The sequence below is a fragment of the Sapajus apella genome, unplaced genomic scaffold (genome assembly GCF_009761245.1).
Source record: "Sapajus apella isolate SASKATOON/1434 unplaced genomic scaffold, GSC_monkey_1.0 scaffold98, whole genome shotgun sequence".
NCBI lineage: Eukaryota > Metazoa > Chordata > Mammalia > Primates > Cebidae > Sapajus > Sapajus apella.
Window position 1 is genome coordinate 836,517 of NW_022437038.1, and position 22,861 is coordinate 859,377.

Consider the following 22,861-nt stretch of genomic DNA (forward strand, 5'->3'; position numbering starts at 1 on the left):
TCAGAAGTTTATTAAACATTCAAGTGAAAATAGTGAGTAAACAGATATATGACTCTGAGTCCAGATAATTGGTCTTGGCCAAAGAATTAAATAGGGGCATTATCAGCATATAAGTCATAATTATAAATAAAAATGGAAGAGACCACCAAGGGGATGAAGTTAAATGGAATATTAAAAAATGACTAGAACTAGTTAGTGTAGAGTGGCCAAATAATGCAAATAATGTATAAATCTATCTGGAACACTTGTAAGAGTAAAAGGGAAGATATAAATAATTATAACTGGGTACCAAGTATAATAAGACAGGATTGTTATGGGAAAACCAAAACAGATTGTCAAGTGTGAAAACAATAATTGTTGGGGCAATTTATTTAGGTTGGTGTGTCATTTTGGTCCTCCAGGAAGAAAATGTGGGGTTGCGTGTAGAAGAAGCACATTTGGAAAGTGGGGTTGTAATGTTCGTGAAAGTTAAAAAAGTGAGGAAGCAGGATTGGGTAAATAAAATTTTCAGAATATGATGTAGATCTGATAACTATGAAAGGAAAGGAAGGAGGATGTAAGACTTAGAAAAAAAAAAGAGCCTCACATTGCTATACAGATTTATTAAAGTCTTGCTCAATCCAATGGGAAAATCCAGGCCAAATATTGAATATTAGGCAAGGTTCCAGCATTGAAAATAATTGGCTAGACCCCAGCATTACGGCTCAACCATTAGTTGAGAATTTCCCACAGGTGTAAGGGCTGGGTTTTAAGACAAGGGAATCCTTGAGGCACTGACAGCTGGAGGCTGTCAGCTAGCTTCACTCCTCACTGCTAAACTAAGGTCAAATTGTTTCTTGAAGGGATATTCAAGCAGTACATCTCCATGGCTGTTAGGGTAGGCGAAGATGATGGGATCTAACATACAAGTGAAAAAGTTTCCCTTAGCAATGAGCACAGAGAGTACATACAAAATAACAAGAAATAGAGCACAATACAGGAGCACAGATGCATGTAAGGTTTAGCTGTTGCTAAGAGCTTATATAAATTATTTTGTGATTGTTTTGATTTTCTCAGCAAAATAGAAAATGAGATCATCCACAGAGAGTGAGGATGGGGAGGAAATACATTAGTTCAAATGAAGAGGAAAACAAGACATATTTATCTAAGAAAAAAGGAATGGTGAATAGTTTAGGAAAATATGAGTTCTAGGCAGAATTTCAGATCTACTTGTAGTTTAGTGATCACAAATGTGAAATGAGACCAACCAATGTAAGTGGGATTTTCTTACAGTCATATTCAGTTGCATGAGTTCGGGCACCAAGAAGAGAGATAGTTGGATATTACAAGAATTTGGTTTGGCTAAGTGAGCATAAATAAGCAAAGGAAGAGCAAGACAATCACAGGTTCATACAAAGTCGTGACTATAATGATTGAACATTAAATTCAAATGTAGTATGGAAAAAAGAGTAAAAGGGAAGTAAATCAGTGAATTTTAATTCTTAGATCAAAGAATTGCTGAACTTGAAATTCTTTAAGAAGAGGAAAAATAGAAGGCATTTGTCAGACACTGTAGTGCTTGCAGTTGAGACCACGGGAGTGGGTGTCAAGTAGGATAGTACATGAGATCATGGACGAAGAGTTTGAGAAACTCAAAGATCAGGATATTGAAAGAAGCAACAACAGGGATATTGATGAATGTTTCTAAAAACTCACCTTGGCTCTTGTGTGAAAAGGGACTATAGGGAAATAAGAATGGTAACAGAGATATTAATAAGGATATAGTGCAGTTGAGAAATGATGGTGGTTTGTACTACGGTACGAGTGAGGAGAGTGAGGTGAGTGGATTAATGAGAAGCGTATTTATTGATGTTAGTCAGATTTAATAACCTAACTGCTCACATAAATTAAAAATATTCAAATATGTAAAAATACATAGAATAAAATATGCAAGGGCTAACAGAAAAAAAAAAAAAAAGGAAACTAACAATGTAACAGGGCCTAAAGCTAAATGATAATCAGAAACCAAAGCTGATTAGAAGTGGTGGAGATCAGAGGATTAACACTCATAATGTGGATGGATGCCAAATGTAACCCACAAATGACAGCTTATTATAAATGCTTCATTATATGAAGACAAAGGATGGATTCTAGCATCATGTCTATGCACTGAAGCTAAAATAGCACTCTGCCATGAACCTGGGTTACACTGCCAGGGAACCATACAAAGCAGAGCCAACCAGGTTAGACTGCGAAATTAACCTACAAAACACAGGTGTAATGGCGGCTGACATTGCACTATTAGAACAGGGGAGGAGCCCCAAAATACAATTCTAAGACCAGATTAGGAGCCATATCTCCAGGAAAGCCAGAATATGGCAAATGTGTCAAAACATCCCAGAAAAGATAACCATAACTGAGAAGAAAAAAACTCTCAATAGAGATGATTATTACTAAAAAATTTACAAAAGAAAAAAGTGCAATCAGTGCTATGAGAAATGATTATAACCTTCCCCTCATAGAAAAGCATCATAATTAAGAAAATATAGATAAGCAATCTGAAATAAATTGCTTATTCAACATTTTAGATTAATGTCTAACATACAAAAAATTTGAGATTCTCCATCATCCAACTTCAAAAATGACCACCACCATTCTGACAATCTTTCTATTCTTCATTTCACAATTATTTTAAGCTAATCTATTTCAGAACAAGTGAAAAACATTTTGGCATTTCACGTATAAATATGTTAGAATATATTTAACAGATAAGGACTTAAAAATACTTCCTTAATACCCCTTCCTACTCAGCCTGTATTTTACTCTGGGTTCATTTGTTGAACACTAGAATCATGGCAGGAGCTGGAGCAACCAAAGGGGGCACTGGGTGCTGGAGACAGAAGGGGAGTGGTAGAAGTACCTTGGCTTCTACATTCATTGGGGCCTCCATTCTCCCATCACTGCCTCCAACTTTCAAACACAGCTAGAATCCAGGAATACAGAAAGAAAATCTTAAGGGGTTTCCAATTTGCTATGCAAAACAAAACAAAGGGAAGGGCAAGAATGCATCTAAAGGCTAAATAGTCTCAGAACAGCACAAACGAACCAATTCCATCTTTTAAATAAACCAGGACCATACTCTTCTAATTACAGAAGGTTTGTAATATCTTTTAATATCTGAGAACAAATGTCTCCCTTTTGATCTTCTTTTATAGGATTTTCCTAGCTACTCTAATGATTTTTTTTTTCTTCAAGTTTACTTTAAGTTCAGGGGTACACGTGCAGGATGTGTAGGTTTGTTACATAGGTAAATGTGTGCCATGGTGGTTTGCTGCACAGATTGTCTTATCACCTAGGTATTAAGCCCAGTATCCATTAGCTATTTTTCCTGATGCTCTCCCTTCCCCAACCATGTCCCTGACAGTCCTCACTGTGTGTTGTTCCCCTCATGTGTCCATGTGTACTCATAATTCAGCTCCTACTTGTAAGTGAAAATGTGGTGTTTGGTTTTCTGCTCCTTCATTAGTTTGCTAAGGATAGTGGCTTCCTACTCCATCCATGTCCCTGCAAAGGACATGATCTCATTCCTTTTTATTGCTGCATAGTATTCCATGGTGTATATGTAGCACATTTTTAAAAATCCATTCTATTATTGATGGGCATTGGAAAATAATACATTTTATAATCATCTTCTCTGGATTTAGTTTAAAATAATAGCATCACATTGGGATTACATTATAATAAATTATGCTAGCAAGAATTAATGTATAATATCAAGATGTCTAATTTTACTAACCAAGAAAGTGTTATGTCTTTCCATTTCCTCAAATCTAAGTGTGTGACAATGAGGAGTGTTTTTAAGGCTTTCTTTGTGTAGGTTTTGGACATCTTGTTAAGTTTATACCTAGCTAGTTGTTTCATTATCATCATTTTATTGATTTAAATGGCACCTTCTCATCTATCTTAATTTTCTACTTGTGAAGATCTATAGTTTATATTAATTTTACTTTACTCAATCCTTTTAATTGTTTTCAGTAGTTTTTCATTTGATTCTGTTGGATTTCCAAATATACAATGAAATCATCTCTGTAAAGAGGTGGTTTTTATCCCTTTCTTTTTCAATTATTACATTGCAATTATTTTCTCTTGTTCAAAGTATTGGCCAATAACTACAATCTAATGTTAAATAAAAATGGAAATAATTTTCATTTTTATCTTGTTCATAACATCAACAGCAGTGTCTCTAGTCTGTTTGTCCAATAAGTAAGATATTTGTTTGGAGGTTTACTTATACACACACACAAGCACTCCATGTGTGTTTATTTAAAAAACACGATACTATATATCTATTAATTAAGTATATTTGTCTTCCTGTTAGTTCATCAAAATTACTAATTATTGGTTATAATCAAGATTATCACATAATGTGAGCTCCACTAACATGAAATCTCAAATTAGACAATTTTTGTTGGTTAAAAATTAAACATAGTTTTATTAAATTATATTGAGGGAAACAGCTCTGCTGAGGTGATAGCAATGGGAATCGTCAATAAAATTCTTATAGCAATACTTAATTCAGAATTGAAGAATAATTTCACATGCCGTGCTCAAACATTGTAACAGGTCTACATATAATAAGTTAACATGCCCCCAAATTACTAGGTATTTTAATTTCATCATATACGTTGCTGTCACTCTGTGATTTCTACAGTTTTTTTTATTTTAAAATCTTTACTTTGAGTTCAGGGTACATGTGCAGGTTTGTTATATAGGTAAATTGCATGTCACAGTGGTTTGGTGTACTGGTGATTTTGTCACCTATGCAATAAGCATAGTATGTGATAGGCAGTTTTTGGACTCTACCTGCCTCCCTGTGGTTTTCTTCTTCGTGTCTATGTATACTTAATGTTTACCTCTTACTTGTAAGTGAGAACATATGGTATTTGGTTTTCTGTTATAGGTAATCCATGTTAAAGTAGTATTACTCAGGTTTATTTGTCTTCAAAAAATCAGTTTACGGCTTAATTTGTTAGTTCTATTTTATTCTTTTTTTCTAGTTCACTTTTTCCATTTCTCTTTTTTATTTATTTCCCTCTATCTTCTTTCAGTTTATTTATTTTTTCTAATGTTTAGGCTAGGTATTTAATACTTTTTCTTTTCTCCTTATTGATATTCCAATTAGATTAACTTTCCTCTGAGGACGGTCTTATCAGTTTATCTAATCTATAGATTCTGATATGACATAAAATTTAGAAACATATCAATTTTAGCTTGAATATGTCCTTTGGCAAAATATATATATATATGTATATATGTATATATATGTGTGTGTATATATATATACACATATATATGTGTATACATACATGTATATATATACACATATATATACATACATGTATACATACATGTGTATACATACATGTATATATGTATATGTATGTATATGTGTATACATATATATGTACACATATGTATATGTGTATACATATATATATACACATATATATATGTATATGTGTATATATATATATATACATGTATGTATACACACACACATATATATATATATATATATATATGTAGTTTAAAATTTTCCAGGTACAAGAATCTTCAACAGTTAAAAAAAATTATATCTAGTTTTATTTCATTATGATCTTAAAGTGTTGGTTTGTATTACTAGAAATTTTTTAATGCGTTGAGCTTTCTATAAGATCAATATATCATCAATTTTTATTAATATTCCATATGCACTAGAAAAGTGTATATTTTCAATTTTTGATATATATGTATAAAATCTAAAACATTGGTTATATTATTTGATTCTTTAAATATATTTAAAAAATTTTACATATGTGGTCTGTTCTGGACTGTGAGACCTCAAACACCACCTGCAGAGGTCTGTACTGCAGACCCTGACTCAATGACAGATGAATAACGCACTCTCACACCTATTTCAGTGATTCATGTGGGCTAGGGATTGTCATCAGCTGCTTTCAGAGGGCAAAATGCAACCAATCAACCAAGATTCCCTCTCCATCCTCACATTTATTCAGTATGAATTTCATAATAGAGGTTCTAAGTCAACACGCTTGTGAATAATTAACATGGTTAAAAGAGTGGTTTTATGAATGATAAAAGCCTTAGGTTCCGGGGGCATAGAGTAAAAACTATTAATGAGTAATTCCCCTTTGATTTCCCCCTGAGAGGACAATCCAGCACAAAGTTTACATGAGTAAACGGTTAGAGTAGAGACAGGGATGTGGGGTAAACAGGCTTAAACTGGGAAAGCCTCTTATCGTTCCTATCTCTTCCCTAACATAGTGGACTGGCTGCCTTTGGCCTGTCCCAATAAAAGCTTTTGGCCTTCTAAACAGTTTGAGACTATAATCTATAACATTCCCTAATGTTTCCCTAATATTTTGCTAGCCACCCCAAGTGAATTCCAACAGGACTCAAAGATGTGTGGTAATATTAGCATCTTGTGTTTCTTGTAGTTTCTAATGTATAAACTCTGCTGTATTACTAAATGCATATTAATTATGATTATTTACTACTATATATTGGTTACTATTATATATTAATTGTGAATTTTATTCCTTAGCCTTATAAATTATTTTTGTTGCATTTAATGATGAAAATGTAAACTACCTTAACTGATATCAGAATCATAAGCCTGATTTTAAATTTGCATTTATCTGGTATACATTCATACTTTCATATTAAATTTTTATAATCTTTTTGTTTTAGGTGTGTCTCATGTATATACTGAAGTTTTCTTTGTTAGAAAAATCTTACATTTTTTATTTTATAGATTATTCAATGTCATTTACATTTGTTGGTGTAACTGATAGGTTAGTTCTTAGTTATGTTATATTTTAAATTTTCTTTACATATGGAGATACATAGTATTATGGAGTCCCATTTTTGCTTTCTTGTTTATTCCTCATAATTCTTTTGGTATTAAGAAGGTTTATATTTTGTTGGAATTGTAACCTTTATATTATATACCTTCATACAATGCCCTCTGTCTCCTGTTTTAGATGCTGCCTCTTTGTCCCTAAATCTTATGTGCTAACAATTTTTCTTTCTCACTTCATACTTTGCCTTCACTATCTAATTTAAAGTTGTTATACCCAGTTTTTACATATGAAAGTGCAAATGAGGTTATTATACTTTCCATATGTTTTATCCATACTGGATAGAATTTTCCAGGTAAAGGATATGCCTCTCAATATATAGATTCAGGTATTATCTTAGTAAAGTTTTCTTGAGTTATAGTTCTTAGTGATCTTTCAGTTTCATTGCTTTAATTTATTTTCTTCAAGGAATCCGATTTTATGTCTGCTATCTCTAATTTAACTATCTAATGTATCTATTATTTTCTCTCTCTTGAGTTATTAGAGAAGTCAGCAGAAGATAAAAAAAAATATGCCTTATAAAGATCTAGAAAAATAGCTAACCTCACTCTTAATCAGGGAGATGCCCACTGAAATAACAAAAATATTTTGTGTGTGTGTACAAAACATTTTTTTAAAAGTTTCATTATAGCTAGTGCTAGTAAGTTTCTGGCGAAATGGGAACTCACATGATTCACAGTTGATGAGAGTGTAAATTGGTACAATTGCTTCAGAGGGCAATTTAACAATATCTAGTAAAGTTTTAATTTTTTGATTCAAGAATGTCACTTCTAGTTATATGACAGAAAAACCCTCACACAGGTGCACAATTACATTTATTAAGCACTATTTGAAAAAGGCAAAAATAGGAAATGACAAAAATTTTGATCAATAATGAACTGTGTCATTTGATTATGACACATTCATAACATATAATAATTCACACAACAGTAAAATTTGAATTCATTATCCCAGCCTGGATTGATATAGAAATAAATCATTAGTGAGAAAAGTAAGTTGTAAAACAAGTAGAATATTTCAGTGCATTAAATTATATTGTTAGTAATCATTCATTAAACCCACATCATTTAAATGACTGCTACATGACAAGCACTAAGAGAGAAAACAGGTTTAGCACAAACATAAGTAAAACATAACTCTTGCCTTTGAGGAGAACATAGAATATACAAGAGGACAGACAAATGAATGATAACAAGATAAATGCTATCAGGATGACTAAATAAATGCCATAATGAAAGTATGCATAAGAAGTGTAAGAACACAGGTGAATAATCTACACTGCCCAGGGTGGATAAAAACTTCATGGTAAAGGATGTCCTTTCTAGGATAGTACTCTATTCTTTAGGCTGGCTCTTGAAGGAACTCCTTATTTTATCTGTCTTTGCCTTTTAAAAAAATCATTCCTTTCTCCTTATTTTTATTTTTAACCAACAGAAGATGGAACTATGAAGATGTAGAGGTGGGACACAAGAAGTAGTGTTTGTATAATTTAATCTTTGTAAATTAGGAACTGCTCATATGACTTGACTGCAAAAAGAGCTTAGTTTAGGAGCCAAAAAGAGACAATAGTAAAATTTACACAGAAATGTTCTTTCCCAGAGAGGAATAGATATTCAGGATATATTCCTTGGGTTGGTTGATAAGGAGTTGGTGATAAGATAGTGATGGCCATGGTTTCATACATCATGACTGCACTCTTAAATAATTATTCTAGAGTATTATAAATATGGTAGAGTTACAGTCATAGTTTATTCTTCTGACAATTAAAAAAATTAACTCTACTTACACTAAGTTACATTACAATTAGGGTGAGTTATTTTATGTGTTGACTTATTTATTGCATCAGAATACCAGAAGAGTTCATTGTTTGTAAGGCAATTTCTACAGGCATATAAAAATTTAAATTTGTGTATATATGTCTTTAAGTTCAGCTAGAAATATTTTCTTAAGTGTAACAAACACATGGAATGACTCTGGCAGCCATAGAGAATAAACTCAAGAAAAATAAATACATTTTTATGACATTGCAAGTCATCTGATCAATCAATGCTGCAATGTTAACCAAACGAGGCCTTTAGGGTTTAACTCACTTTGAGAAGTTGCAAAACGGAAAGGAGTGAGGTGTTCATTTGAATATGCTGATATGGACAATCTATAGTGAGATTCTTCTGTGTGTGTGTGTGTTTTCCCTCCCCTCCCCTCCCCTCCCCTCCCTTTCCTTCTTCCCTTGCCCACCCTGCCCCACCCTTCCCTGCCCTGTCCTGTCCTGCCCTGCCCTGCCTTCCCCTCCCCCTCCTCCCCTCCCCTCCTCTCCCTTCCCATTCAGATGCATACAATTAAATTAATAAAAATCCTTTGTTTATCACACATTATCTTCACTGATTCATGAATTACCTGCTTCTAATTATTTCTTCATTTACTTTTAATGATGCAATAAATAACAGTTTATGATGCAATAAATAACACCTACCAATACCAAAATCTAGCACTTTGAGGAAATGCTAATTTCACAATACAGTCCTTTAATGCATCTCCCAAAACAATATAAGATATTATAAACCTGAAATATATCTTTATCATTTCCTGGATTTCTTTTAGATAGATTTATTATATTTATATGTAGCCTTTCTTTTTTAAATTTTGCTTTAGTTTAACTTTATTAAAAGCAGGTACTATTCTGGATATAATCTTTAGGGTCTTCTTTCACATATTATTGCTAAGTTTTATCCATATTGCTGAATGCTTAAGATATCATTTATTTAAATTTTAAAAGCACATGCAAAGCATCATTATATCATTATATACATATGTAGATATCGACACATATAGTATATGTGTGTATATATACATATTATATGTATATACACATACAATGTTTTTCATAGTTTTGTACACACAGATATCTCTTGCTTTCCATATGTTACTACTTAAATATTCACTACAATGACTTGTAAAAATTTTCCCCAAATTTACTATGTGAAAATCCTATCATAATAGTCTCCATGGATACATTATTGCTTTGCATAAGTCCTGAAGAAAGGGTATAGACTGGACTGCAGTTATAGTTCAGCTCCTGTCTAGATAGGATCATGTCTATGCTTACATTGGTTAAACGTGTTTTGTAACATCACGATTATCTTCCCCAAACTTTCCAAAACTCCCTGACACTTTGCCTCTTCATAAACTGAAGTCTTTGCTTTTTCTTGAAACTTGTGGTGACTACAAATTTTTACTTTATACATAATCTTTAGCATTGAAACATATGTTTGTTTCAGTGTGAATGGATAATTTTTACATCAATTACTCTACATTATTGATGATTAACTGAACACAAACATAACCACCAAAAAGGTTGACTAAGCAATAAGTAATTAAGTCGTTTGATTTGTGAATACTTTATATTATGTAAAAATTCTTTCTAGATTGTTATATAGGTATATAAAAGTGTCTTAGTGATGCTGGGAAAATTCCTTGAATATTTAATGAGTTGGGAAAGTATTATTTTTTATTATAAATAATAGATTATGAACATCTGTCTGCTATCACATATAGATACATGCACACAGTAAAAATATGAAGACTACACACACACACACACACACACATACACGTTTGAAATACAAGTATAAAAACATGAACTACAATGGCATACCAAATTCATGATGTTTGGAGAGAGAAGGGAGGGAAAGGGATGGAGATATAAGATTTTGTATGTAACTACAAAGGTTTATTTCTTTAAAATACAAAGAAATTTGAGGCAATTTTGGTAAATGTTAATATCTATTTCAAATTAATTGTGGATATATACATGTTTATTATATTATAATCCTTAATTTTCCTTATGTTTAAAAGATTTTCTAAACAAAACTAAATATAATGAATGTTGGACATCTAGTCCCTGATCAGAAATATGGTTTCTTTCAAATCATCATTGATTTGAAAATTCTTAGCAAATTTGAAACTAATTTAGAGTTAATGGTGCTTTTGCAATCTGAAAATGATAATTTCTACCATTATCATTTATTATATAATAGCCTTTCTACTTAGTAATCCATTTTACTTTTATTATTAATTTTTAAAACTGTGATTCAAGTAGGAATCACTTACACTCATCTTGATAATGTACAAGTTTTGCTGCAGTAATGAAAATTGACATTATTGGATCTTTTTAAAATAACTCAATGACAATATTTATGTAGTATTTCCTCACATACTTCAAAAGTACTGCCTCAGAATCAACAAATGTGAGCACTTGGTAGACTCCTGACATGAATGTTTAACTCTCATTTAGGCTAGTCACACTTTGCTGGTAATATAAATGACTCAATTATGCAGCAATGGTCTGTGAAAGTGAGGATCACTACACTATTACCAAGTTACAGTATTGCTTTGGACCATTACTACAGCATACAATAATGGTTTTTCTTAAGTAACATTGTGGTGAAGATGAGACAGCCACAGTCAGTATTAATTTTTTGCATTACATATAAGCTACATATAATTCAAGACTTTTACACTTTAACATTTATTTTTAATTGAAAAACAAAAGTTATATATGTTTATCATGTGAAACATTTTTGAAATATGTATACACTGTGAAATAGCTAAATTGGGCTAAATAAAATATCAATTCCTTCACATATTAATGATTTTTTTAATAGTGGAATCACTCGAAAGTTTACTATCTTAACATTTTTCTGGAATACAATATTTTGTTATTAAGTATAGTCACCATGTTGCACAACAGATCTCCTGAATGTATTTATACTTACATTTTAAAGTGACATATTATTTCATTAATATTTTCTATTTAATTGATATGGAATTATGAGTTTTCCTCAAATGAAAATTCTAAAATTTGCTTTCTCAACTGAGTTTTACTTTTAGTATTTCCTAACGTCAAATAAAAGACATAAACACAGCCATATTAATGTCTGAACTAAAACCTGGATTAGTAGAGCAGAAGAAAAGTATGGTAGGTTAGGAGCAAGGTAAGAAAATTGGTATACTTCCTGACCACGTGCAGTGACTCACGCCTGTAATCCTAGCACTTTGGGAGGGCAAGGAGGGTGGATCTCCTGAGGTCATGAGTTCAAGACCAGCCTGGCCAACATGATGAAACCCTGTCTCTGCTAAAAATACAAAAATTAGCTGGGCAGGGTGGTGGACACTTGTAATCCCAACTACTCAGGAGGCTGAGGCAGGAGAATCACTTGGACCCAGGAGACAAAGGTTGCAGTAAGCCGAGATCATGCCACTGCACTCTAGGCTGGACAACAGAGAGAGACACTGTCTCAAAAAAGAAAAAAAACTGGCATACTTTCTAACGGGACACAAAAATATCTAATTCCACCACTACAAATCAGGAGAAAAGTTTTCAACTTCTATTGCCTTTGAAACACACGTCTGTTCCCTTGTCTGATGACAGAGGTTTTGGGAACATATTGTGTATCAGACGCTGGAAAGTTTTCAGTACTGGAATGATAAATTAAAGGAAACAACTCTGTACTAATCGTACTAAATACTGGTGCAGAGGCATATGTATTTTGCTAATGAGAACACAGATTAGATATTTTTAGAAGGCAAAGGTTGTTTGACTTGATGCAAGAATCTTCCAAATAGGTCAGAACAGGGTGATTGAAGAGAACTTTTAGTGAGCTTGGTAGGTCCTGGATAAATTTAACTATTTTAAATTATTCAGTTTTCAAAATAATCTCATGCTGTGCTATACAATTTTTTTTTCTGAAGTTCAGACAAACTAAAATCCTTGTCCAGAAGGTCAAAACTTGATAAAAATTAGGCCTGAATTCAAAATTAATTTTGTTAATTCTCAGCCTCATTTTTGCGAATGAGGCAACTAATCTTTGTGATGGAATCTGATTCAGTAGCAAGATAAACGGTGTGAAAACAACAGTTCTGCACATTTTTAGGTCATATACTGCTTCTAGTGATAGCCATAAAATAATTAAGGAACTAAATAGAGTGAGATAAACATCATCTTTTCTCTGATTTGACTTTGTTACAGAAACACACATGGAAAGTCAAAATACACAAGTGGTGTTCTCCCACCTAAGTGAACAGCCATAAACCTACTCTAATAGCAACCTTCAGTAGAAAAATATCACCATGTTAGGTTGAAGGTAACTAAAACAGTCAATAGCAGCTTTTCCTTTGACCTAAGAGAATGAATTTATAGAAGACCTAAAATTAAGCTTTAATATTAAGTGCTACCACAACATCCAGCATGCACTGGAAGTTCTGTGAATAGCCTAACTGCAAATTTCCCCTCCATTTTTTAATATTTTATTGCATCTTTTTTAACTTATTTAGATGTTTTTATTCCCACAGATAAGGTCACCTAGCCAAACAATTCTCCTTAGCAAAAAGACCAGGAGGAGTTTTTTTTTTTTTTTTTTTTGAGACAGAGTTTTGCTCTTGTTACCCAGGCTGGAATGTAATGGTGCGATCTCGGCTCACCACAACCTCCGCCTTCTGGGTTCAGGCAATTCTCCTGCCTCAACCTCCTGAGTAGCTCGGATTACAGGCACGCGCCACCATGCCCAGCTAATGTTTTGTATTTTTAGTAGAGACGGGATTTCACCATGTTGACCAGGATGGTCTCGATCCCTTGACCTCGTGATCCACCCGCCTCGGCCTCCCAAAGTGCTGGGATTACAGGCGTGAGCCACCGCGCCCGGCCTAGAGTTTTTACTTATACCTGCGTAATAGGTTTTAGTCACCTGCCAGCTTACGAAATTATTCAAACTGATTTCTTCTTCCAGTGAGAACCAAAAGGCACCTCACTTTCTTGACACTACAAAGCATTCACTCTGCTCCAGAATGCAGTTCCTGTGTAGACAGGCATGGTGTGTGATGTCTTCTTCCCCTTTGCTATGAGTTACATGAGGTGAATAAGCTGCTGTCAATCACATCTGTCCAGTGTCATAAGACCTGTGTTTTGTTATCTCCACAACCCTAGGGCAGATGTCTTTTCCTCAACAATGAGATAAATAGGAAGCAATTTAAAAAGTAACAGCATAGAAGTCTCATTTATATGGTAAAGAAGTAGAAACTCTACATGAGATGTGCTAAGTAAACATGCATATTTGTTTATGTGTCTATGCATTTTAAATATATTTCTTGGGTTGTTACTATTTACCAGGCATTGTGCTACTACTAGGGACATAGTAAAAAACAATAGTTACAGTCCTGGACTTTTACAGAGTTAATACTTGTTAATACTACAAAGTTATTCCTTATTCTTCAATCATGTCACGTAATTTAGCTTTCATATTCCAACTTGATTTTGGGTTCTATAGGATGCTCCTTTAATCACTTCCATAGAGCTTGTGTTCAATATATCTAGCTGATTGATTCGTATGTACTAAATATTTACTAAAATATGTCTGGTGACATCATAAAGGTGTATGGTAAACTTTGCTACTATAAAGAAATTAAACTAAGGGGCTGAATTGAATTTCATTTTTTTCTCACTTTTGAGATATGTTCAATTAATTTTATTAATAAATGAGAATAAGAGTTATGTTTTGAATAACAACTTGTATTTTAACATATTTTAAGTAAACGTGTTTGAGTGGTAAGTCCTTTTGTTTTTCCTGTCTGCTTTCAAGTATTTACATCATAGAGTTACTAAAACATTTCAAATAATTTAATGCTATAGTAAATACATGAGAAAATGATAAGCATTCCTATAGTCAGCCTGCCAGTAGTGCTTAATGCTACTGCATAATTATGGCCAAATATAAGAGGTGAACAGCCCAATCCCTGACATAAAGAAGATTAAAATACTCAAATAGTATCACACTCTGTCCCACCAGAAGCTCTGTGTTAACTTGAGTACTATGTATTTACTTAGAATTAGGTCATATTAGCATTTCAACTCAGCCTATTTCTTTCATTCATCACAAAACAACTCAAGTGGGACCTTCTTCTACCTCTTAGCTCTTCAAATATACCTTTATATAGTGTCTATTAGTCTTGATCTAAATTTTACTGGATCCAAACTGCTTTTAAGACTCTAAATAAGGAGAATGAAAAATACACATCACCAAGAGAATCATAAAAAAATCTGCTTCTCTTAGCTTCTCATTTACAATCCAGTCTAGAAATTTCATGCCAAATCTCTAAAACATTTTCTCTTTGGCCAGTTTCCCTGAAATTCAGAATTAAAAAAATTCACCATCCCTTCCTTTTTTATTTAGACTGTGTATTACATACACTTTGAAATTGAAGCACATGATATTCCTTTTCTATAATTGCCAATTATAGCAATTGTCTGGAAAGAATAAATTGCCAGTTTTATTTCAAGTTGCTCATCTTTAATTCAGGCTCTAACTCAGACTTGAATGACTATTGGCTTAGAGACCCCAAACCACAGCCAGACTTATATTTAGTAGAATTTTCAGAAACTTCAAGTGTTCCACATCCCTCCCTGACTCAAGGCAATAATATATCTGTCTTAATTGAAAGTTTAAGACTAATTCATCTTCAGTATGATATGTTTCATACTTTACAGTGCCTTTCTCATCTGAAAATAGTTGTTAATAAGAATAAAAAAAAGAAACTACTCAGTTCCCATAAAAATATTTATGCCCCAGGACAAGGCACCTCTCCTATTCAACATAGTATTGGAAGTGCTAGCCAGAGCAATCAGGCAAGATAAAGAAACAATTTAAATAGGAAGAGGAAGCCAAATTATCTCTGTTTGCATACAGCATGATTCTATGTCTAGAAAACCCCATAGTCTAGGCCCAAAAGTTTCTTTAACTGATAAACAAATTCAGCAATGTTTCAGGATACAACATTAATGTATAAAAATTATTAGCGTTCCTATACATTCAACAACAGCCAAGCCAAGAGAGAAATCAGAAAGACAATCCCATCCACAATTGCTAAAAAATAATAATAATAAATAAAAATAAAAATAAAGAAATAAAATAGCTAGGAATACAACCCATCAGTGAGGTGAAAGGTTTCTACAAAGAGAATTACAAAACACTGGTCAAAGAAATCAAAGACACAAACAAACAGAAAAACATTACACACTCACGCATAGGAAGAATCAATATCATTAAAATAGCCATATTGCCCAAAGCGATTTACAGATTCAATGCTATTCATATCAAACTACCAACAACATTCTTTACAGAACCAAAAAAAAAAAATTTTAATTTATATGAAAACAAAAAAGAGTCCAAAAAGCAAAAGCAATCCTAAGCCAAAAGAACAAAGCTGAAGATATCACATTACCCAACTTCAAACTAAACTACAGGGCTACAGTAACCAAAACAGCATGTTACTGGTACAGAAACAGAAACATAGACCAATGGAACCAAATAGACAGCCCATAAATAAAGTCACACACCTACATCCATCTGATCTTCAACAATGCTGACAAAAACAAGCAACGTAGAAAAGACTCCCTATTCAATAAATGGTGCCTGGAGAACTGGCTAGCCATATGCAAAACTTTGAAGCTGCACCATTTCCTTATACCATTTACAAACATTAACTTAAGATGGATTAAAGACGTAAATGTAAAACACAAACTATAAAAACCCTGGAAGACAATCTAGGTTATACCATCCTGAACATAGAAATAGGCAAAGATTTCAAAAAAAAAAAATACCGAAAGCAATCACAACAAACACAAAATTTCATAAATGGGATTTAATTAAACTTAAGAGCTTCTGTATGGCAAAAGAAACTATCAACAGAGTAAACAGACAACCTACAGAAAGGGAGAAAATATGCTTTTGACAAAGGTCTAATATCCAGCATCTATAAGGAACTTAAACAAATTCACAAGAGAAAAACAAACCACCCCATTAAAAAGTAGGCAAAGGACATCAACAGATATTTTCAAAAGAATATATACATGTGGCCATGAATATATGAAAACAAAAAGCTCCAGATCACTGACAGTTAGAGAAATGCAAATCAAAACCATCATGAGATACCACTTCACACCAGTCAGAATGGCTATTACTGAAAAGTGAAAAAATAACAGATGCTAGTGAGGTTGCAGAAAAAGGGGACACTTATACACTGTTGGTGGAAGCATAAATTAGCTAAACCATTGAGGAAAACTGTACGTTGATTCTTCAAAGAACTAAAAGTAGATCTACCATTTGACACAAGAACTCCAATACTGGGTATATACCCAGAGGAATATAAATAATTCTACCAGAAAGACACATGCATGCAAATGTTCATTGCAGCACTATTCAGAAAAGACATGGAATCAACCTAAATCTGCACCTATGACATAACTGGATAAAGAAAATGTGGCATATATACACCATGGAAAACTATGCAGCCATAACAAAGAATGAGAGCATGCATTTTGCAAGAACATGGATGGAGCTGGGGGCCATTATCCTTAGGACTCTAACACAGGAAGAGAAAACAAAAAACAGCATGTTCTCACTTATAAGTGGGAGGTCAATGATGAGAACTTATGAACGCAAAGAAGGAAACCACAGACACACTGAGGTATACTTGAAGGTAGAGGGTGGAAGGAGGAAGAGAAGCAGAAAAAAATAATTATTGGGTACTGGGCTTAATACTTGAGTAATGAAATAATCTGTATAACAAAGTCCTGTGACACAAGTTTGCCTACTTAGCAAACCTTCAATTGTACCCCTGAACATAACATAAAAGTTTTTTCCTTTTTTTTTAGAGTAAGATACCATGACACACCCACTAGAATGGCCAAATTCCAGAACACTGACAACACCAAATGCAGACAAGGATGTGAAGCAAGAACAACTCATTCACAGAGGATTTTTACAACAGTGAAATTATTCTATGTGATACTGTAATAATGAATTTGTGTCAATGTACATAGAATGTACATGTCAAAACCCATAGAATGTAGAGCACCAGGAATAAATCCTGGTGAAAGCTACAGCTTTGGGTGATAATGATGTATCAACACAGGTTCATCCGTTGTGACAAATGTGTCATTGCAGTACAGAATATTAATGATGGGGGAGGATGAGATGGGGAAGTGGTGGGCAGGGGACACGTGGGAACTCACTATACTTGCTGCTCAATTGTGTTGTGGGCCTAAAAGTACTCCTAAAAAATAAAGTTTAGTTTTAAAAATAAAAAAAAATTATACTTGTGTAATTCAAGTGGGTTATTTATTGACTAATAAAATTGCCAATGTATCTATTGTAAAAATCTCATCTTCATCATTCTGACTATTTAATTTCAAATATCCTGTGTTTGCATTGTATAGATAGTTGAACTGACAAAATAGACGCTGTGTGATTATCAGAAAATTATTTTGTAATAAATATTTAGGATATACATACAATTCTAAATTGTTTTTATAGAAGCATTCCAACTAGAAGGTACTAGTATTTCACTTTAGGATGACTATAATCCCATTCTTTCATCAGAATATATGTATCTTGTACATATTATTTTTCACTTTACCTTCATAAGGCAATTAAATTTTTAAAAATAGTCCTGTAAAACATCTTAATCTCTCTCTTAACAGTTCCCCATTGTCAAAATATCGTTCTATATCTGATGAATAGTGTATTTAATGTGTAGATGCACAATATATTAAATGAACAGTATCTATTATTAAACAATAATTCATAGTTAAATATAGACAGCATAATGAAGACAATGTAAAAGAATCAGTGCATATTATAATCATATAAGCAATAAAAAATTAGAACAACAGTCAGTCTACTATCTATATTGTGTCCTATTATCATTTAAGGGGAAAAACTCACCTTCATTATAAGCAAGTCTCGATGTTGTATAAGAGAAAAAAGGCCTGTCATAGGTTTTTTTTTTTTTTAATGAGAGGTAAAAAGTAATATTACGTTGCAGACCTTTATATTAGACATGAGGTAACATAATGTTATTTGATAGTAAATTGGAATAAGCTAAATATAAATATGGAAAACCCTAGAGCAATCATCAAAAACAATAAACAGGCATAGCTAGTATGCCAATATTGTGGATAAAATGGTGAATCAGTTTTTTTCAAGACCACTCTCAGGTTTGGGATGCACTAAAGTACTCTCAGGACACAGAAGTTTTCAAATTAATGGATAAGATTTATTAGTAAAGGAAGATAAAGTCTAATAAAGGAAAGTAAGACCACCAGGCAATGTCTGGAAAATACCAGGCATGAGTTTCCAAAAGTCAATGAAGTCATAAAGGACATATTTAATCTCCCAGAAAGGCACAACAATAACATGTTTGAAGTGTTTTATTCCAGAAAGTTCTTTCGAGTCTATAAGTGCAGGCTTTATATTGGGGGTTGGTCAACTGGTAGTATCTTCGTGACTGACCTCAGTTACAGACACTCCAAACCTCACAGAAACAAAGCATATGTTCATCAAGTATCACATTGTTTGCATAAACTTTATAAGAAACTGGAACAGCATGGTTTAAAATTTTAAGAGTACCAAACACTCTTATCAATTAGTAGCATACGGGGCATTCTGACCAATAGCCAATCATGCAAATAGGCCAATCTGCTAATGGTCAGGATTTAAGCAACTCAAACCTGCTGGGTTAACACTTACCAAGACAAATGAATTTGTGAAATAAAATCCTCAATTTATCTAAAAGAAAGTAAAACAAAGAGAAAAAAACTGAATAAATAAAAGATAAGAATAAAAAACAAAAAGAAATGTTACAAACATAGATATATTGATGATTATATTAAATGTGATTAAAAGGCAGTGTTTGTCACACTGTCTAGAAAAGAAAGATTAAACGTATTGCCTATAACAAACATATCTAAGTATGAAGGCATAAATAGTTTCAAATTAAAATGACAGAATAAAGATGGCACTCAAACAGTAATCATAAGAACTGGAAGTGCTATTTAATATTAAAATAAGTATAGATTCAGGACAAGACATATTATCAGGAATAAAAAGTGTATTGTATAATGATAGAAAGTCTGAATTAGTAAGGTAGTTATGAAATACTAAATGTCTATGCATGTAAGAGCTTCAAGATAAATTAAGCAAAAGGGACTGAATGATACACATAGACAATTATACTTGAAGTTTTCAACACTGCCACATCAATAATTGACAAAACAAATAAAGTGTCATTAAAGAGATTAGCAACCACATTGACCTAGTTGATATATATAAAACATAAAACCAAACAGCCAAATAAACATTTTTTAAGTGCAAATGTCACCAGGAGAGAACCTGTGCTATGACACAAAGGAAATTTCACTGAATTTAAAAGTTTTAAAATCATATAGTATAATGTCTGTCCATAGTAAAATTAAAATGGAAATTAATAACAGTAAAATATTTAAATGATACCCAAGTATTTGAAAATTAAATAACACTTCTAAATAACCCATGGGTCAAAAAAGAAATCACAAGAGAAATATTTTGAATGAGCAGCGAATGGAAATGAAACACTATATATTAATGTGTCACATGCAATTAATATAGGGCTTAAAGAAAAATTTATAGCTTAAAATGCATCATACAGGCTGTCATGGTATGGCTATGTCCTCACCTAAATCTCATTTTGAATTTCCACATGTTGTGGGAGGGACCTAGTGAGAGGTAATTGAATCATGGGGGCAGGTCTTTCTAGTGCTGTTCTCATGATAGATAATAAGTCTCATGAGATGTAAAAAAGGGAGTTTCTCTGCACAAGCTCTCTTATCTGATGCCATGTGAGATGTGCCTTTCACCTTCTGCCATGATGGTGAGGCCTCCCCAGCCACTTAGAACTGTAAGTCAATTAAATATCTTTCTTTTGTAAATTGCCCAGTCTTCGGTATGTCTTTACTGGCAGCATAAAAACAGACTAACACAGTAAATTGGTACCAAGTGGGGAATTGCTGAAAAGATACCCCAAAATATGAAAATGATTTTGGAACTGGGTAAATAGCAGAGGTTGGAAATTTTGGAGGGCTCAGAAGAAGACAGAAAAATATGGGAAGGTTTGAAACTCACTAGAGACTTGTCGAATAGTTTTCACCAAAATGCTGATGATGGTATGGACAATGAAATCCAGGCTGAGGTGGTCTCAGATGGAGATGAGGAACTTTTTGGGAACTGGAGCAAAAGTGACTCTTGTTATGTTTTATCGGAGAGACTAACCTAAAGATTTATGAAACTTAGAACTTGACAGAGATGATTTAGGTTATCTGGCAGGAGAAATCTCTAAGCAGCAAAGCATTTAAGAGGTGCTGTTACAGACATTAAGTTTTATAACAGACTTGGGTGCTGTTAAAGGCATTCAGTTTTATAAGTGAAGCAAAGCATAAAATGGAAAATTTGCAGCCTGACAATGCAATAGAAAAGAAAATCCCATTTTCTCAGGAGAAATTCAAGCCAGCTGCTGAAATTTGCATAAGTAACAAGGAGCCGAATTTTAATCCCCAAGACAATAAGGAAAATGTCTCTAGGGCATGTCACATGTCTTCACAGCAGCCTCTCCCATTACAGGCCTGGAGGACTAGGAAGGAAAAAGTAGTTTGGTGGGCCAGGCCCAGGGTTCCCATGATGTATGTAGCCTAGAGACTTGGTGCCCTGTGTCCAAGCTGCTTCAGCTGTGGCTAAAAGGGGCCAGTGCAGAGCTTGGGTTGTGGCTTCAGATGATGTCAGCCCCAAGCCTTGGCAGCTTCCATGTGGTGTTGAGCCTGTGAGTGCACAGAAGTCAAGAATTGGGTTTGGGAATCTGCCTAGATTTCAGAGGATGTATGGAAATGCCTGAATGTCCAGGCAGAAATTTGCTATGGGGCAGACCCCTCATGGAGAATTTCTGCTAGGGCAGTGTGGAAGGGGAATGTAGGGTTAGGGCCCTCACACAGAGTCCCCACTGAGGCACTGCCTAGTGGAGATGTGAGAAGAGGGCCACCGTCTTCCACACTCCAGAATGGTATATAAAGGGGCAGCTTGCACCATGCACCTGGAAAAGCCCCAGACACTCGATGACAGCCTGAAAGGCAATCAGGAGGGGGTCTATACCCCACAAAGCCACAGGGATGGAGATGCCCAAAGCTGTGAGAGCCCACATTTTGCATCAGCGTGAGCTGGATGTGAGACATGGAGTCAAAGGAGACCAAATTGGAGCGTTAAGATTTGACTTCCCTGCTAGATGTCAGGCTTTCCTGGGACCTGTAGCCCCTCTGTTTTGGCCAATTTCTTCCATTTGGAATGTCTGTACTTACCCAATGCCTGTATTCCCATTGTATCTAGGAAGTATCTAACTTGCTTGTGATTTTACAGTCTCATAGGCAGAAGGGGCTTGCATTGTTTCAGATAAGACTTTGGACTGTGGACTTTTAAGTTAATGCTGAAATGAGTTAAGACTTTGGGAGCTGTTGGGAAGGCATTATTGGTTTTGAAATGTGAGGACATAAGATTTGGGCCGGGCTGAAATGCTGTGGACTGGTTGTGTCTCCACTTAAATCTCATCTTGAATTCCCATGTGTTGTGAGAGGGAACCAATTGGAGGTAATTGAATCATGGAGATAGAAGGGCAGGTATTTCTCATGCACTTCTCATGACAGTATATTAGTCTTATGAAATCTGATGGTTTTAAAAAGGAGGATTTCTCTGCACAAACTTTCTTCTCTTTTCTGCTGCCACGTGAGATGTGCCTTTCACATTTTGCAATGATTGTGAGGCCTCCTTAGCCATGTGAAACTATAAGATGATTAGACCTCCTCCTTCTCTAAATTGCCCAGTCTTTATCAGCAGTGTGAAAATGGACTAATACATAGGCTGATATCGTTTGGCTGGGTCTCAGCCCAAAATCTCATCTTGAATTGTAATCTGAATTATAATCACCATTTGTTGGGGAAGGGATCTTGTAGGAGGTGATTAGATTATGGGAGCAGTTCCTCCATACTGTTCTCATGAGAGTGAATGAGTTCTCATGAGACCTGGTGGTTTTATGAGGAGCTTCCACATCCCCACTTT